The sequence below is a fragment of the Triticum urartu genome, chromosome 1, assembly GCF_003073215.2.
Source record: "Triticum urartu cultivar G1812 chromosome 1, Tu2.1, whole genome shotgun sequence".
NCBI lineage: Eukaryota > Viridiplantae > Streptophyta > Magnoliopsida > Poales > Poaceae > Triticum > Triticum urartu.
In genome coordinates, this window is record NC_053022.1 from 561,537,069 (window position 1) to 561,560,685 (window position 23,617).

General features: G+C 42.8%; 1 long non-coding RNA gene and 1 pseudogene across 6 annotated transcripts; both read right to left on the reverse strand.

Moving 5' to 3' along the window:
• Positions 1–5,067: 5,067 nt before the first annotated feature.
• Positions 5,068–6,277, reverse strand: LOC125533155 (annotated as a pseudogene).
• A 10,988-nt stretch (positions 6,278–17,265) lies between these two features.
• LOC125530492 lies at positions 17,266–22,252 on the reverse strand. 6 transcript variants are annotated; one of them, XR_007292957.1, is made up of 7 exons: positions 21,539–22,252; positions 19,945–20,704; positions 19,489–19,525; positions 19,074–19,382; positions 18,683–18,758; positions 18,436–18,537; positions 17,266–17,591 (listed from the first exon to the last, which is right to left on the reverse strand). It is a non-coding gene; the product is annotated as an uncharacterized LOC125530492 (long non-coding RNA). The 6 variants fall into 6 exon arrangements; XR_007292951.1 differs by lacking the exons at positions 19,074–19,382; positions 19,489–19,525 and adding an exon at positions 20,806–21,005; XR_007292956.1 differs by lacking the exon at positions 19,489–19,525 and having other exon boundaries at positions 21,539–22,251.
• Between the last annotated feature and the right edge of the window lie 1,365 nt (positions 22,253–23,617).

A 23,617-nucleotide genomic window follows, 5' to 3' on the forward strand; every position in this document is an offset into this window, starting at 1 on the left:
AATAGAAGAAAAAATAAAACAGAAAAGAAACTTCTTATATTTGCTATTTTTCAATCGTTCACAAAATGACCGTGAAATTGAAAATCACTACAAAATAAACTCTGAAAATGTTGAATTTTGGCAAACTAGATGAAAAACTACTCACAAATAAATATAACAGAAAATAAAAAACTATACAAAAAACTACGAAGAAATAAATAGAAGAAACAGAAAAGAAAAAAATATAAAAAAAATTGGGGCGCTGCCCTGTGGGCCTGCTACGCCACAGGCGTGCAATTACAGGCCCTAAAGGCCCAGCAGACTCACAGGGCAGCGCGCAGAAATTAGGCCCACAAGCCTGCTATATAGAGGAGTTCAAAGAGGCAGCCGCGGCTGGGCTTATAAACCATTGCGGCTGCCCTTCGCCCGGCGAGGTGGGACTAAACTTTGCGAACTGCGGGGTGGCAGCGCAAGGCCTTTAGTACCGGTTGGTGGCTCCAATCGGTACTAAAGACCACCCTTTAGTACCGGTTGGTGGCCTGGCCAAAGTTGGCCTTTAGTACCGGTTGGTGGCTCCAACCGGTACTAAAGGCCTCTCCTATATATATAGCACTTATGAAAATTTCAGTTACATCTTCCCACTTCTTCGCGTCTCCAACCTCTCGCGCGCCGCTCCCGTCGTCGCCGCCCGTCGCCCGTCATCGTCGTTGTCGTCCCCGCCGCCGCCCCGAACGCCGCGCGCCGCCGTCCGTCGTCGTCCCGCACCGCGGTCCCGTATACGTATGTATCTCGCTCTCCTCGCGTACCCGCCGCGCCGCGCGCACCCGGCCGGCCGGCCCGTACGCCGCCGCCCCCGCCCCGCCCCCGCCCCGTACGCCGGCGCCCCCGCTCGTACGTACGGGGCGGCGGCGTACGGGGCCGCACACACACACACATACTGCACACGCATACACACACACATACATACACACACATACACACACACATACACACACATACACACACACATTTTTTTTTACTTATTTTCTGTTTTTTAGAAAAGTTAATTAGATGATCAAATGTTAGATTAATGTCGAATGTTAGATGAATTAGCTAGCTAGATAGAAAAATTGTCGAACTAGAGATTAGAACTATAGTTGAATAATTAATATAACTAGTTTATTTTTAGTTAGAAAATTGTCGAACTAGTTTATTTAGGTATATGAGATTTGAACTAGTTCAATAATTAATACAACTAGTTTATTTTTAGTAAGAAAATTTAGGTATCTGAGATTTGATGATCTAATTAAAATATTATTTATTAATGAGTTTTTCTGTTTATTTAATTTTTTATATATTTTGAGTTTATATAAATGTTAGATTAATGTTGAATGTTAGATGAATTAGATAGAAAAGTTAAATATATAGTAATGTCAATTGTTAGAGATGAATATAGTTAGATATATTAATGTCAAATGTTAGATGAATATATATTTGGCTAGATATAGGTGTTTAATGTTTCACCTATATGAACATAGGAAATGTCATCTGACGACGAAAAAGATTTCATTATGTGCGAACACTGTGAAGACCAGCGCGGCCTGTGCGACAAAAATTTCCTTGTTGATGGTAGGCGCTTCAGCATCAAGCTGGATGAGACATTCGAAGTTGATACAGTAAGTCACTTTGTCAATTATTATTTGAATGCAAAACTTATGCTTCATTTGCTTCAACTTATAATTTTAAATTTTCACTATTCTACTAGCGCATCTCCTGCCATGCAAGAATTTTTGTCTTGGATAAGATAGGTTTTAGTGCTATAGATGATATGGAGGTAAAGAGAGTTACTTGAAGACGGAGCATGGGTATACTTTCAACGTCAAATTATATAATGAAGACACATACACCCATTTTGAATGCAAAACTTGGCAAGCACTATGCAAGGCTTATGCATTTGAGCCTGATATGGTTATCACCTTTGATATTCGTCCGGAAGATGATACTGAAGGTAATATAGACATCTGGGTCGATGTGCAAACGCCTCCAGTTCTATCATTTGGTGAGTTTTTCTCAACCATGCATGCATATGTTTATGTCTTTGATACAGTTTATTCAAAAATAGTTGACAACTAATTTGTATTGTCAGCTTATTTCGGTTCAAGCAAATATGTCCGGCGCTTGGTAGACAGGACCTACTACTGCCCCGGGGCTCAACTAAACTGCGAGGAGATAAGTCATTATGTTTCATGGCTTGAGGATCTTAATACTGTCAAGACAATTTTTTTTTCTGAACTTAGAAATGTTAGTACTCAAAACGTGCGACCAATGGTGATCGTATTGAACTACGGTCACATCTATAATCGAAAGATGGTAAGATTTTAAATATTTGTCCTTAATTAGTGCATATTTTGCATACATTATTTTTGAAGCTAAACTTTCATTGCTTAGTATATTAATTACTATACGATGTTCTTCAACAAGGACTTTCGATGACAGTTGTGCCTCAGTGGATCAAGACAAAAGGTCGCATGTCAATGGTTAGCTTACGACCAAGATTTCCTACATTGCACATGAGTGCATTCAGGATTTCTAAAAGCGAAGAATGCTTAATAGTGAAAGATTGGAGCAAAATTGTTAACGATCGCAGAAAAGTACTAGGGGGCAGCAAGGAGAAGCGCAACCCAAAATTAGGAGACAGATTCATCTGCATGCTCCAGTATGATGAATCAGGAGAGCTATACATGTTCTATGCTATTCTACCTGAGAGGGAGTAGCAGGATCAGTAGCTACTAGTTCATGCTCTTAATTAGTACTTGTCTCATGTCCGTGTCCTGAACTTCGATGTTGGTGATGATTATGTTGAACTTGATGATATCTTTGCTTCTGTTACAAAGTGAATGTTTCCTCTTTAAGCTAGCCAGCGTTGATGATGATTAGATAGCTAGCGGTAATGACTATGATGATTAAATAGTGGTAATTAGACGACTATGATGATTTTTAGCTAGCTAGAGTTTATTTATTTATTAATATGCGATGATGATGATGATGACGACTACAACTCATTATAACGTAAAACAATCCTAAATTAAATTGATAACACAAATTTAATTGAAAAATACAAAATAAAACAAAAACTCACAACCATTTAGTATCGGTTGGTGTTACCAACCGGTACTAAAGGGCTCCCGGCCCCCGGAGCTGACTCGTGCCACGTGGTTTCCCTTTAGCACCGGTTCGTGCTGAACCGGTACTAAAGGGGGGGCCTTTAGTGCCCACACTTTAGTGCCGGTTTCTAAACCGGCACTAAAAGGCCTTACGAACTAGTGCTATTGCCCGGTTCTGCACTAGTGCTCTGTAGTACATTGATGCAAATTTTTGGGTTTGCAATCAGCTGAAAAGTATTTCGGGCCAGCAGAGCCTACCAACATCGAGCTATATCATGCATAGAACTCTCCATTCAGTCACAGCTATCGTTGACTTGGAGAGAATAGCCACGGGAAGCATTTTAACGGCCGCACCGGCGTTTCCAGCAAAAACTGTGACCGCCGCAACCTCATGTCGTACACGTTACAGTAGAAGAACTCGGACACCCCAGCCCATTAAATCATCCTTTCGGTCCTATTTTCTTCGATTCCATCACTTATTCCTCTTGCTTTGAATCCACATCCTTCTCCTCCACCGTCGTTGCTGTGTCTCTCCGGCCGCCACACAGGCATTGCCAGACCTCCGCAACCAGCACCGACATGCCCGCTCATCTTTTGCGATGGCGTCATCCAGCCAAGACTCGTCCGTAGCCAGGTACACTCATCCTCCCCAGTCCATGGCGCACACCACACCCGACAGGTGTTCGGTCAAATGCCATTGAGCTAATTTTCAAACGCCATATCGTTCTTTCAGAGTACGAAAGATGACGGGGTACTCGACCATGGAGGATGAGTTGTTGTGTGGTGCGTGGTTGACTGTATCCGCGGACTTCGTAGGCAGGAGCAGAGAGGGGATCTATTGGCAACACGTGCATGATTCGTTTCACGGTGAAAACACATTGCGTCCTACGACATGCACATCATCATCAACGCAATGTGATGTCGTTATCGTAACGATGGTACGCCATCCAGACCTCCATCACCAAGTTTTGTGATGCGGTTGGTTGGCTGGAGGCAAGATGGCCATTGCGCGTGGTAGATGAGTAGATCATAAGTTTTGCTTCTTATTGCTCAATTTTTTGAGTGAATCGTTCACTCAATGCTAGTCTACACATTATCTAGTCCGCACGTGCTGCTGTGATGCACAATGTGTCGGAGGGACGACCATTTACACACATACACTGTTGGGGGAAGCTGAAGAGACATTATGTGTGGGACGAGACGATCCGTCCATGAAAAACTTGTTGGACATCCGGTTGATCTCGCTAAATTCGAACTATTGTTGTACTAGATTTATTTGCATGTTATGTATGGATGATTTGTGCTATTTTTTATCCGAACTTTGATAAAACCCGTCATATTTGCATGAATTTTAGTCGGTTAGTTGGAACAATGTGTGAAATGTAATCGGACATATGCGAACAGTTTGGGATGGTCGGCTTCTATATCCGTGTCCATGGACTGCCCCCTGTTCGCGGACGGATGCCAGAGCGAATTTGCAGATCGGCATAGGAGATGCCCTTACAAAATAATCTAAACAAGTATTTCAGACCAGCAGAAAGTCTACAAACATCGAGCTAGATCTCATACATAGAACTCTCCGTTCAGTCGAGTCGCAGCTATCCCTCGTTGGAGTTACCAGGGTCAACATAGCACAAGTTTGAGCCACAAAAATTAGGAGAAGATGATCATACCTTGATCCAATGGTGCAGCCATCTTCCCTCCTTAGTCCTTCACCACCTAGAGATTGACCTGCTGTGTGTTTGGTTTGGTCCTTCTTGATGCTTCAGTTCTTGAGCTTGACCGGTAGCCTTAGCTTCAGTGTTTGGTCCTTCACCACCGGGAAGCCTTTTAACGGCCGCACGGGGAAGAAGGGGCTCTCAACATCCGACCATCGTACTACGAGTTATCTTCTGCTTGGAAAGGCATACGCAAGCTATTTAACATATGTTAGCCGTATAAATTCAAATGATTCAAAATTTTCTGGCGATATTTGATTTTTTCGCTAGGTAACGGAAGGGCCGGTTTTTGACCGGTTTCCGAAAATCTCGGCCAAGAAAAAAAACCTGTCGTCCTCCGTGAAGAAAATACGGTCCCGGTGTAGTCGGTCCTGCTCGCCGGCGGCGGTAACATGAACAGCTCGGGAGCACCATGGCCCGACGAACAGCAGCCGGTCGTCGCCCACGCTCCTCAGACTCGCCCATCGCGACCGTGCCAAGTCCGCCTCGAACACCTTAAACTTTGTCTTCATCTGCAGCTCGAGCCCATTCCACAGTACAACCGCCGAGTCGCTCCAACACTCCCTGCTTCGCCTTGTTCTCAGGATCCTCTCTGCAAACCAACAACAACGTGCCGCTGGATTCTAGCAGGTATCGCGGCGAGTCGTCGAGGACACCACGGGAGCTACCCATGAGGTGCTCGACCCGTGACACGGTGGGATTGCTGGTGCGCCTGTCCGTGCCGATGGAGACAGAGAAGAGCCCGTCCCGGCTGTCGAGGGCGAGGAGCTTTCCCTCGCATGAGAGTATGAGACAATGTCTTGGAGGTGGCGAAGCTCGTCGGGTGTGGTCAACCGCCACGAGGACGCCCCTGGCCGGCACAAGGCAAGCTTGCTATATATACGTCCATGCCTCGTTATTCATCAACGATCGCGGCGACGAGGTCGTGGGACGGTGGGAGCACACCACGAGCTTCAGCATGTTCGGCACTGGCTGGTCGTTCGCGACAAGGAGAGGCACGTTGGGGGCGCATGCGTTGGAGAGGCCAGGGAGCAGGATGGTGGTGGACATGAAGAAGGGGCTGACCAGTGTGTAGGCGCCGTCGAAGCGCTCGCCGCAGGAGCTCTGCGCGTGCGGCAGCTGCCGGTGGCGGTCGAGGTGGAGCGGCAGCCGCCGGAAGGCGGAGCCGGGCAGGCTGTAGAATGTCCGGTCAGGCAAGGCGAGCCACGGGTAGTGCGGGGGCGGAGAGGTCTGCCGCGCAGAGGCGCGCCAGTGTTTGCAGACGGCGGCGAAGCGGACCCGGTCGGCATGGCAAGGGAGGCGGCGGAGCACGACGCCCGCGAGCTCGGTGGGGATGCTCGACCAGGGAACTTGGTGCGCGGCGTGCTACCGACGACATATCGGATCGACCAACGAGATAGCCTGCGGCGTGTGTGCCTCTGTAGGTCCATGATCCATGCCGTGGGCGCCGTATGTATATACGCGGTTGGCACGGCACGAGAGTCCGAGACTGTCTCGAAAACACTTTCCTGTTTTTTCTGAACCAGTTGAGAAGTTTCCCACGCTGCGACGCGTAAGGAGCCAAATACTTCTATTTTCTTAGGCAGCTTTTGTTTTGGAAAAAGATTGAAATCACCCGGCTGATCACGCTCTTTTCGTCCGCCCTCTCGTGCACACGACACGTGTCAGTGGGCTCGCACGTCTCCACCTTCCCGAAACAACTACCAGATCCAATCGTTCTTCATGATAATCCTATCTTTCTTTTGCATCTCTCCTTCATCCAGACGAGGTGCTGCAGCCGCGCCACCGCCAAACACCCCAGCTGCACCGCCGCGGACGCCGGCGAGCACGCGCTCTGTCGTTGCAGTCGCCGGCCGCCTCCACCACCACCATCTTTCCTCCTCCCTCTTCTCGATTGATGGCGCCCGCTCCTACTGCTATTGGGTAATGAAGAAAATGACCTCCCCTTGCTATCGTCCATGGCAAGCCCGCCGTCCACTTCTGCAACATCACTTCTGTTGCAAAAAATAAATCCGCAACATGAACTCCGTTGCAAAAAATCAGCAACAAGAACTCTGTTGCAATAAAAAAACCCGCAACAAGACGTTTATTGAAAAAAAATCCGCAACAAGACCTCTGTTGCAAAAAAAAATCCGCAACAAGAACTCTGTTGCAATAAAAAAACCCGCAACAAGACGTTTGTTGAAAAAAAATCCGCAACAAGACCTCTGTTGCAAAAAAAATCCGCAACAAGACCTCTGTTGCAAAAAAAAATCCGCAACAAGACCTCTGTTGCAAAAATATTCCGCAACAAGAGCTCTGTTACGAATGTTTCTACAACAACCTCTTTGTTGCAAAGCAGTGAAAAGACGTTCACCCGCTAAATTTGTGTCAGATCCGACGGCTCGCGAGGCGGCGGATCTTTTTAAAAGATCCGCCCGCCGACGCGTAGCATCCCCTTTTTTTAGGCAACCTCACGAAATTTTTATTAATTCGTCACAATGTTTACAGAGATGGATGATAAATTTCCGGGATGTCCTAACCAAACATGGCGGCCACCACCGAGAGATAAAGCATACTTTGCTAAGTTGTGAGTTTCAAAGTTTGAGCTCCTAAACTCATGACTGAAATTACAAAAAGCAAAGGCTAAAGAATGTTCAACTATCTCATGAATAACTGCTCCATAGCTTGCCAAATTCTCCTTATGTATGTCCTGCACCACCGTCGACCGTGGGCAAGCCTGTGTAGCGTTTCATTGTGCACATCGGAAACACCTAAAAAAACCAGTTATCGGAAACTTCTGGATGTTCGAGGTCTGGTTTTTCTTTTTCCTAATTGTTTTATGCTTTCCTTTTGTTTAGATTATCTTTATTTTTACAAATTCATGAACATTTTTCTAATTTGTAATAAATTTAAAATAGTGCCAATTTTTTGAATTCATGAACAATTTTTTCACATCTGCGAACGTTTTTTCTAATGCGTGAACATTTTCTTAATTCACGAGATTTCTTATTTTTTTGCACAAACACGAGATTTTTTCCAAATAAATTATTTCTTAAAATTCATGGACATTTTTCAAATTCATGAACATTTTAAAATTTAGGATGAGTTTTTGAATGTATGATTTCTATTATTTTTTTATTTTTTTATTTTGACATGGAACACCTAGCATTCCATTAACCTATGGTCACGGCGGAATCGCCGGCCCCTGCACAGATTACATCGGCAGGAAAATTCATGATCCACAAAATATGGTCACTACGAATTTCCCTAGCACCATGACCTGGAAGCATATGCGCTGGAGTGTTACAAATTCTAGGCGAAAACTCAACTCGGTACTTTTATTTGGTAAAACAGCTAGTAGTCCGTTTCCCCCCTGAATCAGTAGGTGCCTTTTCACTGGAGCGAGCCTGTGAGCAAAAGCAAAAGACTAGGCGCAAATCAAACTGTTGCAGCACTATGCTAAATGGGCCAATCGATACATCGCGGCAAGCTGACGCCTAAAGCGCTATATAGGAGCTCCATGTTTTTTTGCGGGGTACTAGTAAGCATGCACATGTAACACGTCTTCTATTAACTCCATAATGCTTTGTTTTTGTGCTCAATCCTACTCTCATGTTTGATAAATCCATATTGTCATGGTATCTCCTGAAATCACCAAACCTCTTGTAGTGATATCAGACCGGCTTGCAATCGTGCTAAAGTTGTGCCTCTCATGATGGGCCAAGCAAGTGGAGTGGCAACTCGGCACCAGTCACCGGCACCAATCCTCATGCCTGGCATGGTTTATAACCACTCTAATTCGTTTGTAAAACCAGAGAGACAACAAAACCAACATAGGGACTCCCAAGTGATGGCAACAGACCGACATTGGTAAGAGAGCAGTGACAACGACGCGTCACCGTTTCGTTTCTGGCGGCGGCAATGGTCGTTTGGTGATCCATAGACCTTGATGTATTATATATATATATATTTGAGATGCTTTGTACTTCCGGTCAATCTTCATAATATATCTGATCTTTTTTCCAAAAGTGATGCCAAAGTCACACCAGAAAAGCTACAGAATTTTTCCTCCTTTGCATGACAGCTTCAAACAAAACCCAAAAGAAGCAACCAGCTTAACATTGTTGTCTTCGCACCACGTTCAACTTCTCCACGATCATCTGGAAGAATTGTTGTGTCTCTCTACTGTACTACAAAGCAAGAAGGTAATATGCATTTCTTGGAAATTAGTAGGTTGCCCAATGATTTTCTTCTCAAAAACCAAATGAATGGGAATTCTCCAAAGCTCGCACCAAATGACCACAACCCCATCATCGGCATGACCTCATTCGTGTGCTTCCTGTGCAAAAACTACAGAACCAATGCTTCTTCCGTAGAAATGCGTAACAAAATTCAACATACCATCGAAGGCTCTCCTAAACCACTATGATTTCAATAGCTTAATAATACTCCTTGCAAGATATCACAATGAATTTCAATCCTAGTTGTAAAATAGGTTGGCAAATGAAGCATAAATAACCAGCCTACATATAACTAAAAATTTCTTTGATATTGGACAATATCATTTACGAACATGTAAGCAAGCCATTTGTACATAGAATAAAACACATCCCAGTTTACATAACTTTATTGATAATCAATGTGCAAACACCACTCTTACAAGCGTAACGATAGACATGCAAATACCATTACTGTAGGAAGGCCTAACAGTGACGCGCAGCAAAAGCCCAACAGTGGCAGGCCAGGCTCTCAGGGCTGCACACCACTGCTATCATGATATCTTCCGGTGGCAATGCGACTGTTTGTGCCCGCCAATGATACATGACACAAGGCAAAAAGAAAAACATGTTGCCGTGGTAGCGTTTTTGGCTGCCGTGGTAGCGTTTTCGGCTTAGAAGTAATATTAGTATAGGAAAGTCATAAAAAGCACACTTTAAACGCGCACTTTAGTTTAACAACTATCTAATCTATAATACTTACACATGACAGTATAATAAGTGCATACAATGTACATATATGTTCAATAAAGTGCTAGTACGATACAAGCTTGCGTACAACATTGAGATGACCATGGAAACAACTATGGTGACTGTGGAACATCGTACCACGGATAGATTTTGTTGCACTCCTCTAATTCGTGAAGAAATAATAAGAACTTCTTCCAAATTTGCATGGCTAATTCTGTGGCAATCTGCGTCCAATTTGATCCTCTGGAATACGTTATGCCTGCCTTTTTGGTGACACTAAGGGTCAAGTCTATGCCATTTTTTAACAGCGCCATGTTAAACTGAACTATGCCCTCTACATCGATTGGTAGGCTCGCCACATGCATGAACTCGACCCAGACTAGGAATGCGCTAAGCACAACTAAAACAAGACATCAATTAACGAATTGTGGATGCAACTTTATATATGTAACCAAATGATAAGCCACAACAATAATTGAATGAAAACATACTGCCCACTCAAGAAAGTCATCTTGAAGATCTACACGGATTTCATTGCAAGTGAGGCCAACCTTGTTGCACGCACCTACCCTGGTGTCACCACACCAATGGCATGCTTCGTTGTTGGTTGCCTAATAAGTTCATGTTATAGAACAGTTCAATGCGTTATGGAATATATTAAAGAGTATGGATGGATGAAAAAATTGGGCATGACTTGTGCTAAAAAATGTCAACATTGATTGTCAGAAATTTTGCGAAATGGAACTAATCAACGTTTCGCAATAATTTCGACACTCTTTTGAAGCCTTGCATAGTTCGAGCACTCCAAATAAATACACATATGAGACACCATATGGATAAGAGGCGACTGGATTAAAAGGCTACAGCATATTTACATATATGAAACATCAACCAAGATCAAATAATATGGATGGACGAAAAAATTGGGCTTGACTTGTGCTAAAAAGTGTAAACATTGAGTGCTAGAAAATTTGCCAATTTAAAATTAGTTGACGTTTCTCCTTAATTTCATCACTCTTTTGACGCCCTACATAGTTTGAATACTCCAAACAAATATGCATGCATATGAGACTCCATATAGATAAGAGATGACTTGAATAAAATGCTACAAAGTATTTACATATACGAAACATCAACCAATATTAAAGAATACTGATGGACAGAAAAATTGGGCTTGACTTGTGCTAAAAAATGTAAACATTGAGTGTCAGAAATTTTGCGAAACATAAATTAATTAACGTTTCGCCTTAATTTGGACACTCTTTTCAAGCCCTGCATAGCTTGAACACTCCAAATAAATATGCATACATCTGAGACTCTGTATAGATAAGAGAAGACTGGAATAAAAGGCTACAAAATATTTACATATATGAACTATCAATCAATTTTAAAGAATATGGATGGACGAATGGAATAAAAGGATACCAATCAACAATTGAATCTAAAATTCATCTATAATCTATAAATATGTAAATCTATAAACATGCTAATTAAATCTAAGGTTCATCTATAATCTATAAACATGAGAATCAAATCTAAAATACATCTACAATATATTAATATGTGGATCTAATATAAATGTTCGTCTACTATCTATACATATGTGAATCTAATACAAATGTTCATCTACAATTTATTCACGTTTACTTACCTGTACACTGCTGGAGCGCGAGGAGGAGGGATCGGTGTTAGAAGGGATAGAGAGGGATTTGGTGGAATAGTTGTTTTTGTATTGTTTGAGCCTCGTGGGCATATATATAGGAGTACAATGATCAACTTGGAGTACAAGACAAGACAGGAACAAATCCTAGTCTATCTCGTCTTTCCTAATAATCAATATACTCAACATCCCCCCGTAGTCACAACGGTAGCGACACAGACGGTGAGACAGGAGAAGAATCCGAAGGCAAGCTGACGGACCCCCCCCCTCCACAGTCGTAACGGTTGACGCATCGCGGAAGTCATGACTGAAGTGGAAACCGATGAGGTTGCTCAAGCAAGGCGGTAGCCCTTTGTGCCGTTTTTCAAAGTAGCCGAGAGCGCAAGTGGTGTAGCCGTGGTCGAGGTAGTCGTGCAAGGGACGCCGTGGTCGATGTCGAGTCCGGGTGGCCGGTGTCGAGGTAGTTGCCATGGACTGAGAAGAAGGGCAGCGGCAGCCTGAGGAGGTGGCGGCTGCTAGGTCAAGAACGCGGCGGCGGTGCTCAAAGTAGGCAAGGAAGAATCCGACAGCGTGCCGAAGACCGGCGCAGACGGTGGCGTTCCCATGCCTAGGAAGGCGGCGCGGCGCATACAACACATAAGTCGACGCGCGTGGACGGTGAAGCGGACCGCATGCCACGGCGCTACGGCCCGAAGGGGCGACGTAGCAGCAACGCGCGGGTCGGGGCGACGGCAGGCAAGACCTCAGGGCGGCGGCACGGACCGCGTGCCACGCTCGCTACGGCCCGATGGGTGATGCAGCGGTAGCGCGAGGGTCGGTGCAGCCACGGGGACGCCCTGTAGCGGACGGCCTCGGGGTGGCGGTGGACCGCGGGCCGCGGCACTACAGCCCAAAAAGGCGACACAGCGGTAGCGCGCGGGTCGGTGCAGCTGAGGGGAGCACCATGGGGCGGCGGTAAGGACCATGTGCCACGCTTGCTCCGGCTTGATGGGGCGGCGTAGTGGCAGCACGAGGGTCGGTGTAGCCCTAAAGACGGCCTGAAGCGGACATCCTCAGACCGACGGTAGACCGCGGGCCGCGACACCATGGTCCAAAAAGACGACGCAGCAGCAGCACGCGTGTTGATGCAGCCGCGGAAAAAACCACTGGACGGCAGCGGTGCGGCCCGATGGGACGACACAGCGGTAACCGTTGCTCGATCGGTAAACACGGACGTGACGAGGATCTGCATAGAAACCTGCCGAGGTACGCAGTGGACTGCAAAGCACGGGATAAGGACCAACTACAGCACGTCCATTGTTGCTGGTCACGCGGTGCCGGTCAACAGGACAGCATAGGAGCATATGTACACACGGAGGCTGGCCTCATGGTTTGCACACGTACAACACGTGAGCAACCTGGAGACAACCTGCGCGCGTCCTTGTAGCCAGGCCGTGCGGCGCGTGAGGCACGCAGAGACCGGTTGGCCAGCGCCCGGCGCTCGAGCAGGCAGCCATCGCAGGCCAGGCAGCGCGGAACGCACAGCGTGAGCGGCAGCCGTACCCGCACTGCTGTGCGTGAAGTCGGCAGCTGATCCAGCCGAAGACAATGAAGATGTCGTGTTGTAGATGACGGACGGTGGCGGGTGACGCAACCCGATTTGAGATTGAAAAACCAAAAAAGAACCGCCGATCAAGACGACCGGCGAGATAGAGAAAAACTCCGATCAATTGATCGGGAAAAAGACTCTCTAGGACAGCCGATCAACACCATCAGCGGACGAACCCTAGGTATGGGCGGCGCGGTCCCCGACGGTGGTCATGGAGGCCGACCGTCCTAGGGGCGGCGCGCGGGTGCGGAAGCGGCGGCGGCTAGGGTTTAGGATCGATTAGGCTGATATCATGTTAGAAGGGATAGAGAGGGATTAGGTGAAATCGTTGTTTTTTATTGCTTGAGCCTCGTGGGTATATATATATATATATATATATATATATATATATATATACCAAGTATAAATGGACAATAATTATGTGGGGCACCTAAGTCTCAATATAGCAAGTCATATTTGTAGTGCATGGCTTCCTAAATTTTGTTTGCATGCACTACGAGCATAAATGGACAATAATTGCTTTCCAAAAAAAATATACTACCGGTTTCCTAGTATGATTCATTTCCAAACAGAAAGGGTATGTATATATAATTTTATTTCTTAAGGTATCAGATATGACAAATAGTACGAAACGTCGTTCCTATGGTTCCTATGTATATTAAGGATGTTTTTATGCATTTTTCTAAAGTTTTACCTTTCAAGGTATCTAGTATTTAAAAAAATAGACCAGGTCAGACTTTTTAATGGCTAATATTTCTATACAAATTAAGGTGTCCAAATAATATAAAATGCGATCATAATTAATTGTTTTAGTTGTAGGAATATATGATGCATGCTGATACCCACACATGATTTTTTCCAACATACATATATCCACTGACGATTATTTTTAGTTTAAGGAATGTTTGTTACATATACCCGCACATGATTCTATGTATTTATTGTATCGAGGTATATACTCATAAATTTAATGACAAGGTATGTAAATACGATGAGTATGCATATACAAGAAAAATATATTGAGTACTCTAGGGTGTATACATACACAAAAATCTAATCAATACATACTAAGTAAGTGAATCCAGACGTACCTAATCTAATGGTTATGTATTAAATATTCTGGGTATATACATACAAAAAAATCTAATGTGTTACATACTAAATGTTCTTGGTATATACGTACTAAAAAATCAATGAGTGTGTAATAAATAAATGAATCCGTACATATCTAATCTGATTGATACACACTAAATATTCTGGGTATATACATAGATAAAAATCTAATGTGTATGTACTAAATATTCTGGGTATATGTGTATTAAAATTTAACGGGTACATACTAAACAGATGAAATCATATATACATACTAAATTTTCTGGGTATATACGTATAAAAATTTAACGGGTACATACTAAACAGATGAATTCATATATACCTAATTTGTAATATATCTAATGTGTAGTATTTTTCCTTCTAAAGATATATGTTACCATGCATGGCGTGCTTAATGACATCCATTTATGATATGCATTATAATTGTTTCCATATTTACTTGTTTCAGAATTGGCAATTAGTAATGGATTGACTAGTTACCTTCTATACCTATCACAATAACAACGCGCATCTAAATGCAATCAAACGGTGGAAATGCAAGGAGCCTGGGCACCTAGGTGTCCCATACTGCCGTCCTATATATACACACACACATAATAGTGTTACTATTCATCATCCAGGGTGCAGAATAATTTATTCTTCACACGAGGTAATATTTCAATCATTTCGTAAATAAATTATGTTTCAAATACAAATAGTTACAGTCATATTGATTCACTGTGTAAAATTTGGCATAAAAAAGTTCAGAAGACCAGAAAAATTATATTTTATGTACATTTTACACTACGTTTTTACATTTGTAATTTACGTAACATAAAATATTTTTTACGACGATTATATATTTTCTTACATTCTCTTTTTATGTCTGAAATAAGAAAAAAAATTAAGGAACGTAAAATTACGGTGCATTGATGTTAAATAGAGAGGGGGTGAAGAATAACTATTCCTCACCCGGGATGACGAATAGCGTGATATATATAGGTATAGGTAAATCATCTGGGACACCTAGGTGCCCGGGCACCTTGATTGTTTTAGGTATGTAGCGCTACATAATGACTGTTTGATTTATTTCCTAACGATTCTTCATGCAAGACTTTCCATAATTTCTTTTTATTTCCATTTTTCACTATTAGATATGCAACACTTGCCATATAATAAATCGTATTAATGTTAGATTATTTTTCTGAACAACTACGGGTACTAGTAGAGTGCCCGTGCGTTGCCACGGGCCTTTTAATCTTTTATTTTGGTTGCACATATATACGTGTATTATTGTATATAATTCGGTGAAATTTAGGCCACTTCCAACAACACTGTGCTGGAAACCTTGTCAAAGGATTCCTTTTGAATGTCGACATCATACATCTTCGTCTCTCTCATACTCTGCAAAAATAAGCATATATGAAAATACATCTTCTATATTGTCATGTGCAACAAATATATAAAGAAGAACCACTATTTATATATGTCTCTTCTAATTGTGGAGTTTTCAGTCCGCCAATCATAAAATTTTGTCAATTAACATTTTCAAAGCATCATCCGAAGCCATAGTTCTTATCTCTAATCAACAAAAGCGATATATAAAGACATATTAAAATAAAAAAAATAAGATAAGCCCATATACAATATATGTAGTCCGAGTGAGTGGCATCTGCTTTTTAGTAGAGTAAGTCGCATCCGAATTTTAGTAAGGAACTCACTTGGTAATTATTCTCCAGAAATGACTGGCTAGGGTATGTGTTATTTTTCACTGTATAAAAAGGTATGTGATATTTTTCTCACAACAAACAGTCGCTTTTCCCACAAAAAAAAAAGCAAACGGCAGCTCCTTTTCTTCTCACCTTACAATAAACAAAACAGTTCAATCTCTGACTCTCATTGCATGGCAGAACGTTCACACTCACATCTCATTCTCCCGGCCTGCTCCTTGTCACGGCTTCGTCGCCACAATCTCTCCTCGCCATGGCCTCTTGCTGCTGCCTCCCCTCAACGCCACGTCATTTAACCCGCACCTTTCTCTCACCGCCATCTCTCCTTCCCTCCACGGTGTCACCCGCCCCCTCCTCTCCCCTCCACGACATCCTAGGCCAATTCCCGGTGCTAAGGAATGCACATCGTCGTAGCTCAGAGCGACCACCACAATGTGTTTTTGCTGCCATGATATATGAAATGGTATATATCATGCGCTCCTTTTGCTTCTTTTTTTGAAATAGCTATTGTCGAGGTATGTCCCCGTGCGTTGCTACAAGGCCAAACTTTATTGAGGGAATAAGAGGAGCATAAGGGGACAAACGTAAAGAAAATCAAATAACCGAAAGAAGATTATGTGGAAATAATCAGAGATAAAACATGTTTTTCTTACTCGACAAAGGCGATGCATGTGGAGTGCACACAATCACCGAACAACCTTGGTCGAGCAACCTTAATGAAAAGTAAAAGCACCACAGTTCATTCATATGAAAACATGTTCAAAAGATAAAAGCATTTGAACACATTTGGCCATAAATTCCTTGGAAGAGTAAGTAAATATGATTGAAACATGAAGGTAGCATATGTGCATCTGTGATTAAATAATGAGGCATGCAATCAAGGGAAAATAATAAAATGTTGGGTTTTTGCTCGAAAATAACACCTTGATTAAAACTTTCTTCCATCATCATCATGCTAAATTTTGCAGTTAATGGGGTATATCATAGATCAACATCATATCTGTTTTTACGTGTTTCAAGGTGGGGTTCCATTTCATGTTTCTTTGTGCTTCTAGTGTAGAGGAGTTTATATTTCACATATATCAAAAAGTAATCTTTGTATTCCATAAAATAAGTTTCAAATAGATTTTAGTGTATTAGCAGTGTTCTACAAAGAGTGCGTTAATAGTGCTAACTTTTCAATGTCAATTGATCAAGAAATGGAAGTTAAAAAATTAGTTTGTACTTGTAGTTGCATGCAACTGTGCGGACGGATAACCATTGGGAGATAAATATCAGGAATCATTAACTAAAACTGGTGATAGTTAATCCGTATCGTGTGAAATATCTTGACAAGATCATAAAACAACCAAATTGGACCGTTATCAGGTAGCCACGACCCACCCCTGAGAACAAACTCAGAAAAATATGTAAAAGATATAGCTAATATAGCGACCATATCCACGTCCATAATACAACCATAATGCATATCCACGTCCATGTCTTCCTGATATGCTTCTACGACACACTTCTCTAGGACTGGACTTAAGAGGGCTACTACACCAACAAACATAAGCATCCAATAATTGCCTATTCTTCTGATTTATTTGTAGGTTTTTATACTATACCAAGGTTGGGGGCTACGAAGAAGTGAATCTTGAGGAGGCGTCATCGATCTGTATTGAGGACTCTAGATCTCTGATCGATCATCTTAGTGCAAGGAGCCACACCATCTGTAAACCATTGTAGGATACTACAAAATGGATAAAATTTCATTCAACATAAGTGCATAACAATAGTAAGTCATTCAAGGGAAATCTTAACAAGTAAACAAATTAATGTTACCATTATTCAGAAAGGAAAGATGCCTACTCATTTTGAAAAGAGTATGCCTACCCATTTTTAAAAGAGCATGCCTACTCATTGTCGTAGCCTTGGTGTCATCAGAAAGAGCCTATCTATGTAATAAAACGCTCACTGGAAAACCTCAATTGCAAGAGCAATCAGGTAGCAAGGCTCAAACAAAAGATGTAAAGCAACAAGTGATATATCTGATTGTCTTCCTCTCCATGTTGTGTCTTCTCTTCTTCTCACTTCCCTCTAGGCAGCAACCATCGTGATACCTATTTGCAGTGGCGGAGTTACCTAAAAAATGTTGGCGGGCTGGATAGTGCAAATAGCACCACCAAACTAAAAATCAATGCAATATTGTGGGATAAACTTCATGTAAAACTCCTTTTCACTCTAGCCCAGGGCGGGCCATGGCCCTTTGAGCCTTGCCATAGCTCCACTGGTGCCTATTTGCTTGTCTTCCCTACCATTTTTTAGGAGTGTATGAAGGCTGGTGCAAATAATCCCAATTTACACAATGGGGAATGCCGGTAAAAGATAGATCGATTGGACTCACATAAGCTGACACATAGTTTACTATGACTAATCACTCTGTTAACTGATGAGAGTGTAAACACATGCTGTTGGCTAGTAGCTAATACTGTAGAAATAGAAATATAATTTGGCATTGTAAAGGTGATCCCGCCACTACCTCATGTAGCAAATAAATCATAGGTATATAACGGATTGGAAAATAGAAATCTCACCGAGAAAGACCGGATATGTAGGACCCAGATCTGGTTTTGATGTCAATTATGTTGTGGCCGCTCCCAACCTTGAAGCAATGGTCTATCGTGGAATTCTTCCAGCTGCATATGAACTAAGATTTAGAAATTTGGCATGTAATTACTTCTGCAAGTTGTTGAACACTCAAATTTGATAACATAGTAATTCCGCCAAAACAGAATAACTAATGACAAATAGGCAAGAATCGACAACAGCCCCGCAACATACCTCATCTTCTTTCAAGTGACCCTAGTTGTTCTTTAATTAGTAGAAACACATAACGGCGGCTCAGATCATATTCCCTCTGTCCAAACATATGAACATAATTACAGGGTAAGAAAGACTTATACGATCATGGCATAATCCACCATTTTATATGGGGTGTGGTAGTTCAAACGGCATGCCCCGATAATTTTCAAGTGTCAGATTTTATTTAGGGCCTGAAACAACCAGTGTTACGGCTCTAGGGTGCACATGATACAAGCATTAAAAAACATGGCATTGCACCCTCTAGCATATAATGCAATCGACCTATCAAGCAAATATATCTGGCAAAGGTCAGTGTAATCCAAACCTAGCTTATGCAAACTGCAACCAAGATAAACCTTGATGAGCTTACCCAATGGTGGTCGATACATGACTGTAAAATCAAGAACCACTGAATCTGATTCAAACACAAAAGAACAAAGGAGAGCTTATGATATCTTGCTAGCCACTGCAGCACCACCCCTCCACTGCGACCTCCTCGTCGATTCTGCAGCCGGCAGCCATACTAATGTGAGGAGATGTGGGGGCGCGGGCCGGCGAACAGAGGATGGGAACCCATGCGGGGAGGCCGCGACGGCGTCAGCAACACAAAAGCGTTGTAGATGTATGCGGCTCGGTTTAGTCGCAGGGTCGTATGTGGAGGAACTAAGGATGTTGCAGCCTGACATACAATTAGTGAGGAAAACCATTTTAAATGAAACAAACTTAGGGAGGCTGTCATTCTAAAAGAATAGTACAATTAGTTAGTGCAGCTATGAGATTCTCACACTGGATCCACAATGTCCGTTCCATGCCAACAAGCATCTGCCAACGTTACATATAAGTTTCTCTTATTTATTTTGTGTGTGGAATTTACTTGATAGTATAACTTTGCAGTCGGTATTTTCTATATAAAATATACTCTGGCATTTGAAAAGGTAGTCAAAAGATTAAGATTGTGAAATGAGCCTTCCAAGGCTCAAAACAGAACCGGTAAAATCTGGCATAAGCTAGTGTTCAAATCACTGACTATCAGTGTGCACCGTTCATTGGTACCAGACTATTAGCTATATCAGGCAGTAAAGAAACACCAAACTCATATTCTTCCTGTAAGAGAACTCACAGGGATATGTAAACAAGATGCAAACATAGCAAACATGTATGTCCAGATAATCAATTTCTGCAAATTAATCATTGGAAAACAACACTGGAGCAACACCATTCAAAGACAGTCAGACACCAACCTGCGAGTACGGATGTACTATGCTACCTCCAGATTGTTGGAAGGGATAGACTCCCAGGATCTGGAAAACCTTGCCGCTCCAACCAATCAAAGCATACAATGGTTAGCTTCAGAGCATAAATGATGTATGTAATAGTTGAGATATAGCAAAATAAAGAGAATCAAACTGGGAGGGCCCTAGGATGTTGTTCTGTAGGCAATAATGGATTCGTGAAATCTCTGGACAAGAAAAGAGATTCACCATGCGTGACTATCATGTTAACTGAAACTACACAGTAACTGTCAAGCTTTATAAAAGATGCAAACCTTAGTATTCGTTCAAGACTTGGCCTCGCCTCCATTTAGATTCAAGCCTTAGAATTCAAGGCAAAGACGTCTCAGCAAGTTCACGACTTGGCCTCACCTCAATTTGTAATGGATTTCGTAAGCTCTGACAGTAAAAGACCAACAAATGCAAGAATTGGAACATGGAAGAAGCTTAAGTGGGCATGATGCCATCGGGTTGTATGCCAAGATCGTGGTTGTAGAGCTCCCTCTATCTCCCTTGCCAAGCTCTCCCTCCGACCAGCAGTGGAACAACTGTTCCTGCTACTTTTGAACACTCCTTTCACGCTGCCGCAGATCAGTTGGCGGCGTAGGCCAGCTTTCGCTTGTATCATCACGTTGAACACAATATGCGTATATGTTTACTTTCCTTGTATCATCACAACGGATGGTATAAATCTGATTGTGTCCCTGACTCCTTGTCATAATTCTAAATCCTACACAAAGTGAAAAAAGAAAAGACAGATTTGTTAATACAACATTAGGCAAATTTGTTAATACAGCATAGTGATATTACATGCACTAACAGGATCCGTACGTGGTATCTTGTTTGCTATCGGAGAGTGTGATGCCCTTCCTCCTAATCTTATTTGAGCGCTATATCAAAAGAGGCATCAACTTTATGATATGAACTATGATAGTCCGACGCAGCAGCTCTTCCAACACAAAGGATCCAGATCTATCGATACGTGACGCTTCTTCAATAATTTCTAGAAGACCCAGGGCAGCTCAGACTTGCTTCGCTCGTGCACAAGTAAACATCAAGTGTAAAATGTCCTCCGGACCCATATGAACATTACACAGAAGTAATTTTACAGTCCTAAGCATGGAATTTTTTTGTTGGAACCAAAAGAGGCGTGTTGATTCAGTTCACCAGCTTATGAGCAAGTATGAGATTATTGGTCAACTGCACTTGCAGCTCACAGAAATTAAAGGGGCTCCTAATTTGCATTACTAATGGTTAGTCAACTACAAAACCTGAGCGCATGTACCCCTGTCTTTCAGTTCAGATTATAGATTGCAAAATAAAATCAGACAAGAAAATTGAAGCTGCCCCAAATTTGCATTGCTGATTAAGGAAACAATATATCTGGACTGCAAATTGGATAGCTGGTCATAGTCTTAATGCTTTGAACTGAACAAATTTGACAGAGGACATGGGTGCAAAGTAATACATATGTTGTGATAGTCCTAAAACTATGACTTGGCAAAATGTCAAGTAAATTAAACTACAACAGAAACTATGAACAAAAAACGGATTGGGCACCCACCTTCTGTTGGGCTGCTGCTGCTCCGCCGACATGGAGGCTCTGCGGCGAGTCCCCCGGCTGGATCTGGCCACATCGAACACCGGAGTGGCAAGGCCTGGCCCTCTCTTCGTCACATCGGGTAGGGGAGGGGAGCTCGTGGCCTTGGACGAAGGGAGGAGATCGGGAGGGGAGGGGAGTTCCTAGCCTTGGACGGAGGTAGGAGGGAGGCTGAGACCCACCTATGCCAGGCACGTGGGGGAGGGGGTGGGGGAGGAGGTGGTGGCGGCCGGCTGGGGAGGGAGGTCGTGGTGGCCAGCTCCTCTCGAACCTCGGCGGCGGCTGCTCCTCTCGGATCTCGGCGGCGGCTGCTCCTCTTGGATCTTGGCTGCGGCGTAGGGCTCCTCGGCGGCGGCTGGTGAAAGGTGTGGCCGGATCCTGGATGTCCTGGACGTCTCCGGCGACGGGTCCTGACCAGGATCGGCGCCGGATCCTGGACCGGCGCCGGATCAGTGGAGCCCGGCGCTTGTGATGTGCGATTTACGCGCCGGATCAGTGCCAGGGCGACGGTGAATGGATGGAGCGGGGGCGGCGAAGGGACGAAGGGCGGCGGCGGTGAAAGGGACGAAGGCCGGGAGGCGGCGGGCGAAGGAGGGAACATAGTCGGGCGACTGTTTCTCGCTCGAGGGCACGAAACCTCGCTCGAGGGCGCAGAGTGGGGCGATTTTTTTTCGCTGGTTAATTTTCGCCGGCTTGGTTTAGTTGGTTTTTTTTATTCGGGTTAGTTGGATGCGACGGAAGATTGGGCGCGTGGGGGCGCGTGGGGTACTCGGCTGGACGGTTTTTTTGGTTCATTGCGGCTGAGCGGGAGATGGGAGGAAGTATCAAAAAAGTACCAAAAAATACCGGGTGAGGTGGGACGAAAATAAAACCTACCAACTGAGACATTAGGAGTAGAGATCTAATATGCGTATTTTCGTTTTCTAACTATCTAATACGAGTATCTAATACTTACTAACGAAAATATGTACATACACGGGTATATATACTCAGTAAATTATTTTCTGAAATATTACATTATATTTTTGTTTTCTAACTATTTAATAGGAGTATCTAATACCTATTAATGAAATTTTATACATGTTTTTGTTTCTTAACTATATAATACAGGTATCTAATATGTACTAACAAAATTATGTACATACGCTGGTATATATACTCTGTAAATTATTTTCTAAAATATTACATTCTATTTTTGTTTTCTAACTATTTAATACAAGTATCTAATACCTATTAATAAAATTTTATACATGTTTTTGTTTCCTAACTATCAAATACGTGTATCTAATACTTACTATCGAAATTATGTACATACGCGGGTATATATACTCAATAAATTAATTTCTGAAATATAACATTCTTTTTTTGTTTTCTAACTATTTAATACAAGTATATAATACATGTTAACAAAATTTTGTACATGTTTTTATTTTCTAACTATCTACTATGGGTATCTAATACCTACTAACGTAATTATGTACATATGCAGGTACGTATATACCTAATAATCTATTACGTTTTATTTATTTCCTAACTATCTAATACGGGTATGTAATACCTACTAACAAAATTATGTACATTCGCAGGGTTCGTATATATCCAATGAAATCATGGTCATACGTACAACTCCTAATTTGATCTATTATACAAGGAAGGAATAAATGCTATATAAGAAAGTAATAAATGTCAAATTTTATTCCCTATGACATCTTAATACCCTGCCTTTATATCACGTGACATGCATGCATGAGATGGTCAACAAATTAAAACCTACCAAATTAACAGCAATTGATACATTTATATTGGTTTCCAAATCAGCCACTAAACACGATCCAACGGCGGAGAGGCAAGGTGCCCAGGCACCTAGGTGTCCCATATGGCCGTCCATATATAGGTGTCCCATATATATAATGATTAATTTGGGGTACAAGACAAGGCAGGAACAAATCATAGTCTATCTCGTCTTTCCTAATAATCAATATACACAACAATCGGGAGTGGCCTCGGCGGAGGAGGAGTTTGGCGGCGACAGCGGTGTGAGCC